Genomic DNA, 19,057 nt, shown 5'->3' on the forward strand with positions numbered 1-19,057 from the left:
CAATCATCGCACCTGGCCAGTATTGAAAGGTACGATTCATATTGGGTTGCCAATAGGCCAGTCAGTATGCATCTCACCTTGCTCAAAGGCAGGGTGCGGTGGGTGCAAAAAGGCAACTTTATACAGTGTTTTTTTCATCAAATTTTTACCTGTTTTTGCCCAAAATTGGATCCTAATTCATCTATTGCCTGCATTTCAGATATTTGTTGGATCAAGATGGTCGTCACATGGTGTGAATGAGAAATGAAGAATAGGATATGATTTCTTTACATGACTTGGGCACAGTGGATGCATTAAGAAACTGTGGCTTGCTGAAGTTCTTCCACATATCTAGCATGAGGCAACAGATCAGTTTGTTGTAGTGTTTTCTCGACGCTTGGGATCCTATTGACTAGGTATTCCATATCAGAGGTAAATATATTCCTCTCATGGTCGAGGATATCTACTTTCTGATGGGGTTTTCAAGGCGTGGTGCCCCTCTTTCACTATCAGGATTTTCTCATGGGGGCGAATCTGTGAAAGATTACATCTGTCAGTTCTGTAGGGATGGATCTCAGCCCAGTCGAGATGGTAAGAATAACATCCCAGACGTCACTGATTGACCTTTGAGGACCATTTTATTTACCTTTGCTAGATTGGCTAGTAGTGCAGCCTTACATTTGGTGAATTGATCTTACATGCAGTATGCCCTGGAATGCCTGGAACCAAAGGTGTTGAACTGGTGTGAGGCGATACTTCCTGTCATAAAAGAACAACTGTCCAAAGTGAAGAATGGAGGAACCAAGAACTTTGGTTATGGATCCATATTGACTGCTTTTGCTTTGGAGAGAATTCCACTGATGCAACCTCAAAACATTTCACTGGGATTGCCTGCACCGAGGGAACTGCGGATGCAGGGATGGTTCGATCTTATGGCCATACATGTCGACCAATCACAGATTTCCTTCTCTGATGCATTTTTTGAGTGGTTCAACCGCCAAGAGATGGTATTTGTGGAGTTTCGATATTTCGGGATGGATTTCTGAGGCAACCCGGATTTGGCATTACCAGCTGGTGAGCAGTGGAGTGCTATAGGTAAAATGATTTGACCACATCTTTGTTTTTTTAGTTTTTTAATGTTTTTGATGTTACTAAGATTAAACAAACTTATATGTGTGTGTGGATATTGGACCAGTGCGACTAGTGGCACGCCCACGGGTGGCAGATGACACGCCAACAAGAGAGGCTGTAGGGAGGGCCGTCCTTCGAGATCTGGACATATCGGAGACCCTGGTAGTGTTGTAGGATCAGATTGAGGGCCTCACTCTGGGCATTCAGGATTTTAGGACCGATGAGTTACCTTTGAGGTTACAACACCATACTACTGGCATACCGAGTCACTGGACTAGGCTCCTGCGCATGATAGCACAGGCGGTGACATGTTATCACCAGCATCACTAGTATAGGATGTTTTTTATGTCATTCATTTTGAGTTTCTTGGTCAGATGACCGATTTTGTCTTAGACACAAAACATTCTGTAAAAACTATAAACAACTATCTATTTTTGGTTTTTGGAGTTTTATTTTGGCTAAGTGATGAAATCCTGATGCAAATATTGATGTGAAATGATTTCTTTACAAATGCTGCAAATGTCTATTTAACACATAGTTTGCTAATGAATCAGTCAATGTGTTCAAGTTTCTGGAAATGTGTTGATATTGAATGGAATCAAAATGTCTTTCCAAAATCTTAACTCTTAGGAACATGCAATAAATAGCTAGGTTCCGAATGGAATAAATGCCAGTAAGTTGTAGAATGACGAGTTGTGAATCTAGCCTGACAATGAGTTGGCATATGCCATGTGAAACGGCATTAGAGAGAAGTTCAATCAACGTGCTATACTCAGTGATGTTGTTTGTCGATCGACCAATACATATCCCCCTGAAACTCACTAACTTACCGCTTGGAGCGAAAATGGCCCAAGCTGCAGAAGATAGGTTCTGCGTACTACAACTAGCTTTGTCGGCGTACCCAACGAATGGTTCCAAAAATTCTAACATCTGCAACAAATGTGAAGTGGATTACCTAACCAAAATGACAACTCTAAAAGAAAACACTAAAAAATGCAATAAAAGCATATGTACAATGAGCTTACTACACTTAATCAAGCATAGTAACATTTAAGATACAACCCGTTTTGGGGCTGCGATAGTGGAATCCCATCATAATCGACCAGCTCGTAGGCTCCTTTTGTCAATACTCATTTAACAATGTAGGGGCCCATCCATAATGGTTCGAATTTACCTGCTCCTAATTTGTCAGAGTCCTGATCGTAAAGCAATACCAGGTCACCTTCTGAGAAGACACGAGGCTTGACATTTTTGTCATATTGTGCCTTGATGCATTTCATATGTGCTTCATTAGCCAATGCAACATCATGACGAGTTTCATCCAGATGGATTATCTCCAAGAAACAAGCCTCTTCTTCAAAAGTTTCGAGAAGCAGATCAATTGCAAGCTTGAGGGATGAGATTTCACACTGAATTGGTAAGACTGCTTCCAGACCATACACCAACTGAAAGGGCATAAATCCGGTCACATTTCTCATCAAAGTCCTATATGCCCACAGAGCTGAGTACAAGATTAAATTCCAATTTCGTTTGTGGACTCCAATCATTCTCTGCAACATGCGCTTAAGGACTTTGTTGATTGCCTCAACTTGTCCGTTAGCCTACAGATAATATGGAGTAAAACTATCATGGGACAGTCCTAATTTGGCAGTCAATTCAATCATCATTTGATTGCGAAAATACGACCCATGATCTGTGACTATAGCCTATGGTACACCAAATCTAGAAACTACATGATTGAAAAAAAAAGAGCATCCGTTTCACCGTTGTTGTTTAATGTAGGCATTGCCTCGACCCATTTTGTAAAATAGTTGACAGCGACTATAATATACCCATGCCCCCTGGCCGAGGTGGGGTTACATGTCATGAAATCAATGCCCCATTTAGCGAATGGCCCAACGGCAACTACTGGATGCAGTGGTGCAAGTGGTAATCTAGTTTTGCGATCAAAAATCTGACAAGCATGGCAACTTCTGACTGCAATTATGCAATCTTTGAATTTGGTGGGCCAGAAGTAACCTACTCGTAAGATATTTTGTGCAGTGGCATAACCATATAGATGCCCCCCACAAGCACCTGAATGACAATCATTCAAAACTTTTTTGACCTCCTCATGTGTGAGTCACCTTCGCAGAACTGTATCGAGACCACGACAGGAAAGTGTATTGCCAACGATCAGATAGTCTTTGGCTTGGTATCAAGTACGTCGTTGTTCAGAGCGAGAGGTGTTAGGCCTAAAAGTTTGGGTCTGGAGATAGACCAATATATCCCCATACCACAGATCACTTGACGATATCAGAAACAGAGTCTCATCCACGATTGATGCTTGGGATGTTAAATCGTTGGATGATGAGGTAAAGTCACAAAGTAACTCCGCAAAGACAAGAGACTTCTTTGATTTGGATTTGGTGAATTACAGATCAAAATCATACAAAATGGCTATCCATTTGGAATATTTTCCCCCCAGTAATTGACGCGACAGGATGTAGGTCATAGGGTTGCAATATGACACAATGGTAGTTTTGCGAAAGAGAACATAGTGTCGAAATCTCTGTACTACTTAAACAGCTGCTAAAGCCAATTTTTCAATATAAGAGTACTTGCTTTCTGTATCATTAAGATTGCGACTTGAATAATATATAGGATGTTCAATTCCATTATCTTCTTGCACTAAAACCATAGCGATGGTTGTATCTGCAACGGCGAGATATAGGTTGAAGTCTTTTCGATAGTTAGGAGTGTACATTAATGATGCTTTTATCAGGGAATCTTTTAAAGCATCAAAGGAAGCTTGCACAACCTGATCCTAGTGGAAGGGTATTCCTTTTTTCAAAAGACATGTATAACCTTTAGCGAGCTCAGCATAATGTGGAATGGACCTCCTCAAAAAGTTAGCTTCCCCTTGGTGTCTCTGAATCTGAAGCAAATTTGAAGGTGGAGGCATGTCAAGGATTTCCTGAACCTTAAATGGGTCAAGTCAAATTCCATCCTTAGAAACTACAAAACCTAGCAATCAACCAGAACCAACACAAAACACACACTTGTGCGGATTGAGTCATATCTTGTAGTGTTGGCAACATAGAAATATGGCTCTCAAATGCTGCGGATGATCAGTCTGTTTTCGCGAATGAGCAGCCAGATTGTCAAGATATGGTTGACCGATGTGTTTGATGTCATTGAAGGTGTAATTCATTGCCCTCTGAAAATACGCCCCTGTGTTCTTCAATCTGAAAGGTAATTTACGATAGTGAATGTGCCCCATGAACATATAAATGCAGTTTTGACTGGTCCTGTGGGCAGATATTGATTTGGTTGTATCCGGAAAATCCATCCATGAATGAAAAGATTTTGCATCCAGAACATTCATCAATTATCTGGTCGATGAAGGGTGTAGGATAGTTTTCCTTTGGTCACTCTCGATTTACATCCCTATAATCGACGCACACTCTAATAGTTCCTTGTTTTTTCATTATAGGAACAATATTCGATACCCAATCAGTGAGAGGAATGAGGTAAATGAAGCCAGCATGCAAACGTTTTTCAACCTCTGCTTTAATGGTAGCGGCTTTCTTTGGATGAACAACTCGAAGCCGTTGTAAGACTAGTTTGACATCTGGATACATATTTATTTCATGTTCAACAATTCTTGAGTCAATGCCTAGCATTTCTTCAAATGACCATGCAAAGACATCTCTGAATTCGCGGAAAAGAGCGCAGTAAATTTCTAGTTCTGATGGAGAACATGATTTTTCAATGTGAATATTCTCTACAACATTAGGTTTGGTCGAAATATTAATGGCGATAGTTTCCTCTATGTTGGACAGATTTCACTCGGAGTCTACTGTATTTACAGAATTTAATAAAAAATCAAAAATTGAAGGATGATTAAGGTCGTTCGAATAATCTTCATTGTCATCTTGAAGGTGGGAACAATGGTGGTAACCTTCCCACGACGTCTCTCCTATCATGATTGATTGGATGATTTCTTCGTCTGTAGAATGTATACGAGACCAAGGATCAAAAGATGTACGATATTATAAAGACCTATCTACCCAAACACTCGTCGCGTATTGATGCGGGTTTTCCGCCCAAAAAATTGATTGCTACAAAGATTATATGGGGCTTGGTGGCAACACCTCGTGATGATCCTCGCTATCAAAATTGTCGAAGCTCTTCTTAAACTTAGATGATGTAGAAGAGATCATTTGACAGTTTTCCACTGTGGCCACTTCCATGAGACCAGATGGAGGAGGGAGGGCAAAGGTACCCATTAAGGAAGGGTCTTTTAGGAGACCTACTCCGACATTTTGAAGTGATTGTGAACTTCCATGGATCAAAGGAATGCTTCCAGTAGCTTGTGAACCATTGGGAAGAAAGGCTATTTGGTCAATGATTGTTATTCCACCTTGGAAGGGAAACAAAATCTTTCTAAAATATGTAGACACAATGGCAGCCATAGCATAAATCCAGGGCCTTCCTAGTAAAATATTGCAATCAAGGTTTCCATCAATGACCTCGACTTCAATTTCTACTGTCTTGCCCCCCAGTTCAACTTTCAAGCCACTTAAAATCCCATATGGAGTGTATGTCCTTCCATCAAATGCTTTTAATGTTGTTGATGATCGTGACAAGGGTGGTGAACCAAGAGTTTTCTAGCAACTCATCGACATAATACAGGTAGATGCCCCATCATCAATGATGGTTCGATGAACAGTTTTATTGAGGGATTTTACCTGTATAAGGAAAGCGAGTTGAGGCAGTAACTGAGGTGTATATCCTTTATGATTAAAGGCCATAAGATTGGAATCCACTAGATCAATCCCACCTATTGTTGATAACAAAGCCTGCTTTTGGGAGGGACAATTTTGCAATACCTCAAGTGTCGACATAGCGGATGGTGATTGAGCCAGATCCTCCACTATATTATAATTCTGAGTAGCTCAAGCACAAGGATTAAATGTTGATTTATGTACGACTCCCTTTGGCGGCTTTCTAGTTAATTCAGGAATAATGGGTGGAAAAACTTATGGCGAAGTTTTTGTCGAACCACTAGGTTGATCTATAGCTTCATTGTTTGACGACGATAAATTCCCATAATCTTTATTCCTTGTCGATATCAAAGAATCCTTTTGCTTGTTTGAGATGGATAGCATAAGCACTTGGGATGTGGAAGCATGATCGATAGCACCAGATTAGTTTCTGGGTTTGGAAACAGATCAGTCAACACCACTGAGGTATTTGAAGCCTTCAAAAGTTTTGCAACCTCAACTCGATGTGGACATTCTCTTGTATAATGATCCTTGTTACATATCAAACATGGAAAATGAGGAGGTTTCTTTGGCCTAGTAGGGTTCTCAGATGATTTTTCAAGAGTTGCATTCTCCTGTTTCTTCTTATTATTTTTCCCTATCTTCTTGCCCCTTGGTTGCTTTCGATTTCTTCCTTTTTTAGATGACACAGCATTAATCTCTGAGGCAAGAGGTTTGTCATTTTAATTTTGACTAGAAACAGCAAGGGCTTTACCAGATGGACCCCTTGTGGTTTCCGTGCTTGAGGCACCGATCACACCGTCACCGGCATGAGAGTCCCTATTTGATTTAGGAGGAGCTGGAATAGAAAATTCTGGTCTAGGAGCATCAGGAATTTTTTCATAGAGTGTGCCACACTGATTATAGATCAAGTCTAAATATTGAGCACAAGCAATGACTTGCTCTTCAGTGGAAACTCCTCCTTTCGCCACATCCTTAGTGATAAATGGCAATAAGGACTTAATAAACCACTCAGCTAACAGCTGATCGGGAACATACGTCTTTACCATTCAATGATGATGCCGCCACTCATGAGTATGATTGGATATGTGAGTGGCCGTCGTTTGTTCAAGTTGGTAAGGAGTTCTGTTCCCGTTTCGTACCTAATGGGTAACTGAAAGTGGGTTAGAAAAGTAGTGGCAAGATGTTGAAGTTATCAAACGAAGCTCTAGGCAATTCAATATAGCATTTCACTGTTGGACCAGTGAGCGTTCTCTGAAAAAGGTGAATTCTAATAGAATCATCATTGAGGGTGTTAGATGAGCACCACAAATGAAAATTCATTACGTGATTTGATGGATCTTCTCCTGGGTTTCCATTGAATTTAGGAATATCGGAGGGAAGTTTATGAGGAATCGCTAGCCACCAAGGGGCCTATGCAATTGAATCATTCGTCAGCCGGTTCAAATCTGGTAATTCTAGAGTTGCTACAAAAGGAAACTGTTGATTCAAGTTAGGTGAAGCATACCCAGGATAAGATGGAATCGCTTGAGCAGTAGGTCTTTGCATACCAGCATAATGTATCTAATTCTGGTAACTTTGATAAGGTTGTTGGACATAACCAGTATAGGGTGGTTGTTGATAACCGTTTTGAAAATGCGGTTGGCCATTACCTACAAAGCCTTGTTTCTCTGGTCCCCGGTAGGCTTGATATTGACCAAATCTAGTTTGAGCTTGTAAACCAAGCCAAAATTGAGGTTGGGTTTGCTAGAATTGTGGTTGTTGGTATTGTACTAGCCATGGTTGTTGGACCATTTGCTGTTTCCCAATACTGGAAGATTGACCAAGATGCGGATTGACAATACCCATTTGTGCCTGAGTCATTCTAGATAAGGAAGCACTAACCTGAGGTTGCGATTGAGTCGTAGAGACAAGTAGCTATTGTATTGCAACCTGAGAGACTTGAGGTTGAGACACAACAGGTTGTGCTTGTGGTGGTGACACAGTCATAATAGCAGGTGTAGTGGGAATATTTGACACAGATTGGATCGGTTGCATTGGATATACAACCCTTGGTTGTTGTGGTAGTATTGGTACCCAACCATTGGATATAATTCCAGTTTGACCTGAATTTTGTTGGAAACTCTCATATGGTTGTTCCCCAGGAGGGAACAATGAAAAAGCATACCGCCCTCCATATGGTGGCAGTCTAGTGTTTAAAGGATATGCCGGTCTTTGAAGACTAGTTTGCCCAAATTGAGATACTGGCATGCAGGATCAAATTTCTGAGTTTCAGCATAAGAAATACTATATGGGACTCTGGATGAATAAATAGGAGTAGACCATGTTGCTGAAGCAGCCCCTAAGTGGACTCCAGCTAGTGACTGACAACTAGCCAGAACAGATGGTACACCAGCAAACATTGTAGGAATGGCAACAGGTAGTTCTGCTGTAGCTACATCAGATGGAACATTCCTAGATGTCGATGGTTGCTAAGACATGTTTAATCTATCCAAAATATTTCCTAGAGATTTGACAGGAACTTGTGATGAAGGGGGATCAAAAGAACCAAACTCAGGAGTAGAAGGACACAAATGAATCCTAGTTCCAAAATGAAACGGGGTACTAGATGGGGAATCCTCTACTATTTCCTCTATAGCAATCGGACCGGGTGGAAGAGGTAGACCGTTAGGTCCATAAAAGATTTCTAGAGCCGAAGAAGGTATAGCTTCTGTAGTGACAGATACTGGAGGGGTGACACCTTCTGAATTCTGAAACTCAACTTCTAGATGTTCAGATAAGTGAAATTCAGTCTCAAAGGGATGTTCTTGAACAACCACTAGTTCGAATGTAGCCTTGGTTTGAACTGAGATCAGTTCTAGATCAACTTTAGATGGAGTTGTTTTAGGTATAGAGGTGTCTACCATTACACTAGGATCATTTCTAATGTCCTCTTGTAACTGCGTAACTTATTCTCTAAAGGCAGATGTATCAGAAATGATCGGAGTAACTGTAGTCTCTGACAATGTTGAAACAAAAGTTTCAAATAAACCAGATGAATTGGACTCAGTTAAATGAGACCGCTTTGTCCGAATTGGCTTCGCTTCCAGAGTCAAAGATGGTTGACTTGCTAGTCTCTGCGAACAACGCGGTTTTGATTGACTTTCTTCCATGATTGCGGATTACTTGATCAACTCAAAATTAAGGGGTGAAATAATGTTATTCCAAATTCAATTAAATTTAATGACGCTTTGACACAACTTTTCTTTTTTAGTTTTTAAGAGTCGAGAAAAAGCTAAATATGACTCTAGTCTCCTTCAATTTTTAATGAGCCTGAAGTGACAAGTGCTCAGATGGACCTTTTCTTTTAAAGAGTCGAAAAGGAACAAAAGTGACTACTCTGGAAAATCTAGACAGAGGGATTACCAAACCAATCGCAAAACTACAAAATACACCTTGGTGATAAATTAAAGAGAAATTACCAAGGACTTATGTACGACAGTCAATCTTCCCGAATGCTGTGTTCAGTGCATTGCGATCAATAAGGTGGCAGACTCAGCTTCCTATGGATAAAGGATATAAGCCTATTGTGGTCTCCCAATATATACGTGACGGTACGGGGAGCACAAGTCCGTGCTAGCACTTGTCGTATCAAGGAGGAGGAATCACCCAACCTTCAATGAAGATGATAGTTACTAGTTTTAACAATGCCGGAACATGTCTCTAGCCTAGACCTCTAGATATGTTGCATTAAGTTCCAAAGCGTTGTTATGTTCATTGAAATTTACTTTAAAGTTGATCTTGTTTAAAATTTTCCTCTCAATGGTTCACCGCGTGATGATGATTTGAAATTCCTAAAATGCAATCTACAATGAGAAACAATATTTGTTTATTTCGATCAATGAAAATCCTAGCTACTAGGGAAAGAAGATTACAATTCTTTCAACAAAGAGAAAAGAGCACACACTAGTGCATTTTCCTAAATCATCTTTTCGCACACAAACCAAAAATGCTAAATGAAAATGCATGTTTTTGTTTTCATTCTCCTTAATGTGAGAAATGCCAAAAAGGAAAATTAAATGTAGCAAAGATCTGAAATATTTATTTCAAAATGACATTTTCAACAATTTTTTCTTCAAAAGATAAAGGAAGACTCAATGACACTTTTCAGTTTTGAATAAAAATTCTTTCGACACTTCGAATAAAAACAAATCAAATCAAATACATGAAGAAAAGTCCAATCGACTATCAAAGGAAGGAAGAATTCACAACACTTCTCTTTTCGACACAAAACGACATTTGCGACACTTTTTGTGCTAAAGAGACAAATCAATTTAAACAACTTTTCGACAAAGGATTGTAAATGATGAACAAATACACAAAAACATTCACTATTCCTATTCTAATGGAGTCTGATCTATGCGATGCAAGTAGGCTTCAATAAGGAGGCATTGTTCATAAGAAACAAAACAATCAAACAAAACTGAAAACAAGGTCAAAACCCTCAATTTCTAGAATGGAAAAAGAGTTCACTCAGTCATTGCACCCGGGCTTCACAAAAATTGAGATGCATCACACTTACTACATTCAGGAGGTGCTATTCATACTGAGTCACAGTGGGAGATAGTGCGATGGTCTAGGGAGCGCAACTGAAATGGGTTTTGCTCAGATGTGCAGTTGTTTTCAATGAGTTAAGGTGGGTTTTGATGAACAATAAAGAGAAAAGTATGAAGGAATGTCTTGAGAGGTTACTGAGCTACCAAAAGGGAATCTAGATGTGCTTGCAAGTTAGATGTTCAACTCACAAACTAAACCAACGATTGACTGAAGCAGCATTCATCTACTATGCAATTGCAAAGCAAGAGCAGTTCGAAGGCTATCTGGCTGACTTCAGGCTCTGTCTATAGCTTATCAAATTGAACATAAAAAAACAATAACAACAAACAAACATCTAATCAATCCCCAGCAGAGTCACCAATTTGTTTCTGGGAAAACTAGTGTCTTGTCGAATGACTAGCCCTCTAGGTTTGGCAGCTACCCTAGAAACAACAATTTAAAGCAATTCAACGATTTCCTCTATGTGTAATAGATAAGAGAAAGATAATGGAACCAACTTGGAACTTCCGCTTAATCCCTTGCTTGATCTCTCTCCCCCTTCACAGAGCTTGCAACTCCTCCCTGTACTTAACCCGCTTGGAGAGTACTTGCACAAGTACAGCAACAAAGAACCATCAAAGCATCATGAACTATTACAACATAAACATTATAGAATCAGATATATAATGAACAAATGATAACATTCACAATTACACAATCATATGGAAGAAAAATTGAAGAACTTTATTAATAGAAGGGAGAATTACAACCTAGTTGTCTGATCTAGCATCATCCTCCCAACTTCAATCCCTCTTCACCTCATGAAATAACAAGATCACACCAACAATACAATGCTCTTTCCTCAATTACAAACTATCAACACTTCCTTGCAATTCACAATATTCCAGCCTTTAGATCTCTTAGATGAGAGATCCATTTATAGGTGTGTGCAAGGGTGTGAGTCATATCTGGGGTTTTGATTAGTGTCATTCCACTTGTTACAATTGGTTCCACTTGGAGATTTCTTGGATCTCTTACTCATCCCTGGGCGAATTTAGAGAGGCAAGTGGCATAGGAGAAGTTTCTATAAGATTCCATGAGCAACCACCTAGAAAATTGTCTCGGCCATTTGTCCATCCTCGCCCATCGCACCCTATAGAAGGCCCAAATAGTATGCATCGCGCCTTGGAAGTGTACGATTTAGTATGCATTGCACTTTTCCAGTGGAGCAGTCAGTATGGTTCAGTTTAGGCCATTTCTGGATGGTTTCTCAGGTGGGACTTTTGGGGAATGATGTAATCAAATGACTAAGCTCTTTTAAGGTATGAAACAACTCTTTTAGGGGTTGATGAGCCCTAGTTTATCAAAATATAAGTTTGGGGTTAATGTGCCCAAATATGTCTAGAACGCATCCCTCTGTTTTTGCGGAGGCGGGACCCTTTAGATGATGGCTATTTTATTTAGGTCCATCTGCAGTCCTTTTAGGATATTGAATGACCTAGAACAGTCCCTGCAGTCATTAAGAACTCACATTTTTTGGGACTAAGGGACAAGCTCATTTCAATTCATTTGTTTAGCACCTTACCTAAGTTGGACAGAGCCTCCTAGAAATCACACCCATAGGGTGTAAAATCATCCATATAAATTTCTACTGCATCATGGACTAACTCAGAAAAGATACTTAGGACTGCTCTTTGGAAAGTGGCAAAGGCATTGCATAGGCCAAAAGGAAGGACCCTATAAGCAAAAGTACCCCAAGGATATGTTAAGGTGGTTTTATCCTGGTCTTCTGGGCTAATATGGATTTGATTGTACCCACTGAACCCATCTAGGAAAGAGAAAAACTTTTTCCCTTCCAGGCCATCTAGCACTTTGTGAATGAAAGGTAGAGGGAAATGGTCATTCTTTGTTTCTTTGTTTAACTCTCTGTAATCGAAACAAATCCTCCACTTCCCATTTTTACTTGGAACCAGCACCAAAGGAGAAACCCACTCACTATCCAATATAGGGTAAATGAATCCTACATCCAGCAGCTTTTGTAGTTCTTCTTTAACTATATCCTTGAGAGCTAGATTCATTCTCCTGTGGGGTTGTCAAACTGGTTTGCAGCCTTCTCTGATATAAATGTGGTGAGTACACACTGAGGGGTGCACTTCCTTCATTCTCTTGTAACTCCAACCAAAGACATCCAAATGTTCCTTTAGCATGTTGCACAACTTTTATTCTTGGTGTACAGAAAGAGGGGTTGATTTTCAAAGTTCTTTCAGGGCCGAATTCTATAAGTTTGACATGGGTAGGGTTTGAATCAGCTAAGCATAGTCAATATTATTGTTTCTGTTGGTTTCCTTTACTACTTCCTCTAAGGACAAGGTGTTGGGAGTTGGACATTGGAGTATGTGTCCAATCAAATCATATTCATCCGATTGTCCTCCTCCCATGGCTATTTCTAAGGTATAGAGTTGGGTTGAGTAGACTTCATATTCTTCCTCCTCTTATCCATAAAGGTAAGTCATGTTCTAGAGATGGATGAGAAGGGGGGTATAAGACTAATTTCTTGGACAGATGCCCATTTTTGATAGTCATATTTCCAGCCCTGCAGTTAATGTAGGCATCAGTAGTGGCTAACCAAGGCTTACCGAGTATGAGAGGATAACCAGTAAGCTTGGCCTTAGGCTGGAGAACTAGGAAGTATGCAGGGTAGTCCCAAGAGTCAATGGATACCATCACATCCTCAAAAATCCCCTCAGGGGTCACTGTGGAATGATCTGCAAGTTGCAATAATATTGTGGTCTTTCTTAATGAACCCTGGAGATTGAGCTTGAGTATGGTGTCCTTAGTCATTACATTAAAGGCAGCCCCAAGATCAATCAAAGTGTGTGGGAAAATGGTGCCATTGATGTGCACATCTACTACAAGGCTTCCAGGGTCCAAATACTTTGGGAAAATTACCTACCCCAGCGTTAAGTCAGACAACTGTCCAATGACATTAATGATAGGGGTGTCTCTTTTTTGCCTCCCTGGATATTTGAAACACTTCTCTTTAATCAACTTCTTGTAAATAGGTACATCCTTGATGGCTTGGAGAAGTGGAATTTTGACACATAGATTTTTCAATTCACTTAGAAGTCCATTCTCTTCTAGGGTAGGCTGGATTGGGTGAGTTAATGTTTCAAGAAAGGGTGGTGGATTCACTCTAGGCATGCTTTCCTCTCTTTTCTCATCACTCTCCCTAGATGGAGGTGGAGGTTGGTTGTCAGGAGTACTCTCCCAGATTTTAGGTTGATTTCTTGAATCTCCACATCATAAGAAGGATAGGATGTCTCTGCACTGTATACCTATTGTGCCTGTCGGTTGTTTGGGTTCGGATTTGGCTGGGCGAGCATATGAGGTTGTTTAGGTGGAGCAGGGTTTACAAGTTGTGGTTGAGTAGGAGGTGAAGGCAATAAAGAAGGAGCATTGTTGTATGGGGGCCTCCACCCTTGAGGTGGTGCATTACACTGAGGTTGTGGCAGAGTATATGGCTTAAATGACTGGCTAGTCAGTTGGGAATGAAATTGAGGTGAAAAATACCAAAGGGGAGGTGTAGACCATGAGGGATGAGCAGGGGGGCCCAAGAGGGAATGGATGTGTTCTGGTTAGGGTTGTAATATGCATGGGATGACGATTTCATGCCCTGTTTGTATGGGTGAGGCCCATGAGTTCTCCTTTGATTTATGTAGCAAAGTTATTCAGTCACCCCTTTAGTTCCCTGATACACTACTTTTAGTCCAGGTAGAGAAGGGCACTTGTTTGTGGAGTGGTTTTCTTCGTAGACTGAGCAGATTTCAGTAAGTTTTTATAGACATTTGTTCCTAGGGTGCCTCCTTATGCATATAGGGTAGAAGATGGCTAATGCTCTTTCTTCTTCCTCCTGCTTTCCCTTGATGTGCATAGTGTCCATCTATAAGGCAAGGGTTTGCAGCATTTCACTTGAAATCTTCCAACATATTTCCAATTTCACCTTTTATGGATGTGTTGGAAGAGGATGGGCCGGTCATTGGTTGACCACCCCTACCCTTTTTCCTAGCTTCCCTAGAATGATTCCTAAAGACATTCTTGATATCTTCATAGGGTAGCTGGTAGATGTTCCCTCCTGCTAGCAGGTTTAGGTTATCCAGAAGATCTTCCCTTACTCCTCTGAGTAGGGCTAGATTTAGTGACTCAGGATCAAGTGTGCACTTGGCCCTTTTGTATCTAAGCTGGAATCTTTCTTCAGACTCCTCTAGGGATTCAGCATTCCCTAAGGTCATCCTAAAAATTTCTTCTTTAGTGTCTTTGGACCTGCAGTAGTCTCAATACTTGTTGTTGAAGGCTTGTTGCATCTGAGCATAGGTTGTGATGCTATCCCCAGGTAAACCCATGAACCAGCACAGAGCTGCATCCTTGAGAGCAGATGGGAATAGTTTCAACTTCTGCTCAACGGTGGTGTAGTAATAAGTTCTACATATGACAACAAACTGAAACAAGAAAGTGTTTGGATCTTCTCAGGTCAGGCCATGGAAATGAGGAAGAGCAGAGGGGCTTATGTTTTTCATCTTGGTATCCCCATTAGTTTCTCTAATGGGAAAGGCACCCTCGATTATTTCTCTATATCCTTTGTCATTTCTATTTTCAGCCATTAGTTCAGTTATAATGGATTCTCCTTCTTCTTCTCCCCTTGCAGGCTCTTCAAATATCTCTGGTTGTTTGCCTAAGGGGTCCTCCAATTCACAACCACTGAAGAAGAGGGAAGGTTGGGTGTTTGAAGTGGTGCGGTTATTTGGTAGAAATTATCCTAAGTTATCCCTATTCCTACGAGGCATGAAAGGTGTTTTTTTTGTGTGTTTCTTTCAAGCTTTGAGACTAACTATAGAATTGAAATCACAAACTGAATGAAAACTAACTCCTTGAATGAAATATCACTTGCAGAATGGAAGAGAAAGGAAACTAACTTACAGTTACTTTTGCAGAATTGAAACTAACAGTAGAATGTCAGAGATAAGAAATGGAAGAAATAAAGTATAAATCACATCTTACTCAGACACCTCCCTGGAAATGGTGCCAAAAAGTGATGAGCACAAGTATTGCAGCAAGAATGTTGCAACTCCTGGAGCTACCAACTTTACTTTATCAACCCGGGGTTCATACAAACTTCGAAGTGATAGTGTTGTATACACAAGTAGATGCGATGGGTCCACTCTTTGTCACTGTTAAGCTGGGGATAAACCACTATGGTTTCTCAAAACAACCTTCTATTGATTCAGAAGAAGCTTGATTACCAATGAGAAAAAGGGAAATTTGCACTAAATGAAATATTTTCTAATGTAGTAAGGAAAGGAATGAAATCAAATGCTTAAACACACCATTAATCTAACTAACTACTAAGAGGCTTTACATCAAAAGAATTCTAAGTTTACATGTGTTTATTCCTATTGTCCTAGGCATTCCATTTGAAACATGCAAACATTCTACTGTTGTGCATGTAAATGAACACAATGACTCTTTTTCCTTTTTGCCTTTTTTGTGTGAAAATGTGAATGCTAACTTCTCTTGGTGATGTGGCAGATGGATTAGGGATGATGGTGAATGGTAAGATGGCTTGGGAGGCAAATAGGGGTCTTCTCCTCTCTTCCTAGGTGCTTTTTCCACAATTCGGCCTCAAAATAGGCCACTATTGATTGACCTACAGGATGTCCTAATGCCTCCTACAGGATGTTGTTAGGCCTCTATTTTGTCTTGTTTTATATCCATTTTTATTTGGAAATCCCTCATGATTTTTCTTATATTGTATCATTATTATCGACATTTTGTGTAATCTTAGAAGCGATAAAGTAATATTTATTGTGTAACACATCTCCCTTGTTTTAACCAGATTTGACATTTAAGCCATTATTAATGATGGTTTTTGTGTTTGCAGGTTTAAACATGGTCAACTACCTTCTTACCTATGTGACAAGGGTTCCTGCATCACACATCAAATTCCTGCACCAATTCAGTTTTTACATCACTCCTACACCAACACTCTACACCAACATTCATGCACCAGTTGTGCCTGCACCAACATGCCTGCACCAATTTGGGGATTTCATACATTGATACATTTATAGGAAAATATGAAAGAGGTTTTTGTTAAAAATGGTGTTTGAACACTTCCACATAAGCTAAGATACACCTATGTCATATGGATTTATATTTAGGCAATCATTAGTGCTTCAGCCCTGAATTCGCAGCAGTTTCGAGACTGCCAACTTCCGCCTCATTTTCCATGCAAATGAAGGTGAACGAAGATATTATGGCACATGGGTTTTGGTCACAGTATAGAAAACGAATAGGCCTCAAACAGATTTCTAAAATTTGTAATGGTCGAAAAGTTACATAAGGGACTTTGAGGAACTTTTATAAAATTAGACTGTTTTTCCAGAATTTCAGGATCTCATATTTCACAAGTATCCAAACAGTCATCTTTAGGCACAATTTCTGAGGCAATGGACTTGAACCAGATGATTCTGAGAAATGTTATTGTTTAACATAAAAAACTATATTTCCTCCAAGCAATTTTCCTAGATTCGTAATGGTTAAGAAGATACGAAGTGTTCTTCAGAGGCAGTTTGTTAAAAATACTATTTTCTCCAGAATTCTAGAATGCCTAAATTTGTAAAGTTCGTGGTAAATATCCATTCTTTCAATAGGGAAACGGTTGTACTGATATTCTATTGATGAAAATTAGTCAGGATTCAATCCACATGTTGTTGCAAAGGATTGGCTTGATTAATGCCGAACTGGTAATGTAAAAGGTTATGAAAGAAGAGATATGGCTTCAAGCCTAGCTGGGTAGTAGTGGAGGAGAAAATTGTAGGTTTTAACCCCATACAAAAATTACCTGCATATGAATTCTAAAACATAGAAAATAAACAATAGTGAGAGCATAACACATAAAACACATATACACAGAGATTTCCCTGGATCCCAAAACCGAGACTACCAGCTTGATTTTTCATTATTTTCTTTCAATGTTATAATACATATTTATACATTCTGAAGCATCCAATACCATGGACCGAAAACCATCGTGTCCAAAAACATGTGTGGAAATCATGCACAAAACCATAAGTGGGTCCGCCCATCCTAACATAGGCATACCCGTAAAGTAAGGTTACGGGTACGCCTCAAACCCCCTTGTGACCCCCCCCCCCCTGCTACACAATTAGCACAACGAAGGGGGGCTCTGCCCCCGCTCTAACCCCCTGGTTAACTACGTGGGCTAGTCGTGGAAAGAATATAACACAACCCAACATTCTCCCACTTGTTTCTTTCTTTCCACAGGGGGCCACAAGAGAGCTTAGTCATTTTTCCAACCCTGAAACACCCATTGTCTCTCTACACCAAGAGAACTTCTCAGAGCTCACAGATTGTTTCAATGCATCTACAGTATTCTTCAAAGTGTCCACCTTTACCAGCAACACCTTTTTGTCTTCTATCATATCCCTCACAAAGTGATACTGAACATCAATGTACTTTGTCTTTGAATGATATGGGGGGTTCTTTGCCAAGAAAATTGCACTTTGGCTGTCACAGTCTATCCTTATAGCCCCCTGTACTAACCCCGTACTTGAACACAATCTCTACAACCAAACTGCTTCCTTGCTTGCATGAGTGGTTGCCATGTATTCTGCCTCTGTAGTTGATAGTGCCACTACAGATTGTTTCTTACTCATCCAACTAATTGCACCTCCAAATAGGTTAAACACATACCCACTTATAGATCTTCTCTAATCCAAATCTCCAGCCCAGTCTACATCAACAAAGCCAAGAATGTCCAAAATTCTGTCCAATCCTGGTCTTCCTTGGTAGCATAAACCATAATCACTAGTGCCACACAAATACCTGAAAACCTACTTCACTGTTGTCCAGTGCTCCTTCCCTGGTTTTGACATAAACCTGCTGAATACTCCCACTGCATGTGCAATGTATGGTCTAGTACAAACCATTGCATATATCAAGCTACTGACTGCACTTGCATATGGAACACGAGACATGTCCTCTTCCTCTTCTTGTGTCTTGGGACACTATTCAACAGATAACCTCACACCTACAGGAATAGGAACCTTCACCGATTTACTATCCTGCATATTAAACCTCTGCAGTATTGTCTCGACATACTTCCTCTAGTTTAACCAGAGCATACTCTTTTCTCGATCTCTTTTAATTTCCATGCCCAAAATATAGTTTGTAGCACCAAGATATTTCATGTCGAATTTGGAGGACAATTTGGTCTTCAAATCCTAGATAATTTCTTTGTCATTTCCAACCAGCGACATATCATCCACATATAAGATTAGATAAATAACATGGTCACCAATTAATTTAAAATGCACACAGTGATCGGCTTTGCTTCTGGTGAAGCCAAGTCCCCATATAAATGTATAAAATTTCTGATACCACATCCTCGGTGACTGTTTTAACCCATACAAAGACTTCTTTAACTTGCATACCAGTTCTTTCTTACCCTTCACCGCAAAGCCTTTAGGTTGCTTCATGTAGATCTCCTCTTCCAGATCCTCGTGAATAAATTTTGTCTTCACATC

This window comes from Pinus tabuliformis, chromosome X, assembly GCF_031772625.1.
Source record: "Pinus tabuliformis cultivar Carrire ecotype Pingquan chromosome X, CPIR1, whole genome shotgun sequence".
Taxonomy (NCBI): Eukaryota; Viridiplantae; Streptophyta; class Pinopsida; order Pinales; family Pinaceae; genus Pinus; species Pinus tabuliformis.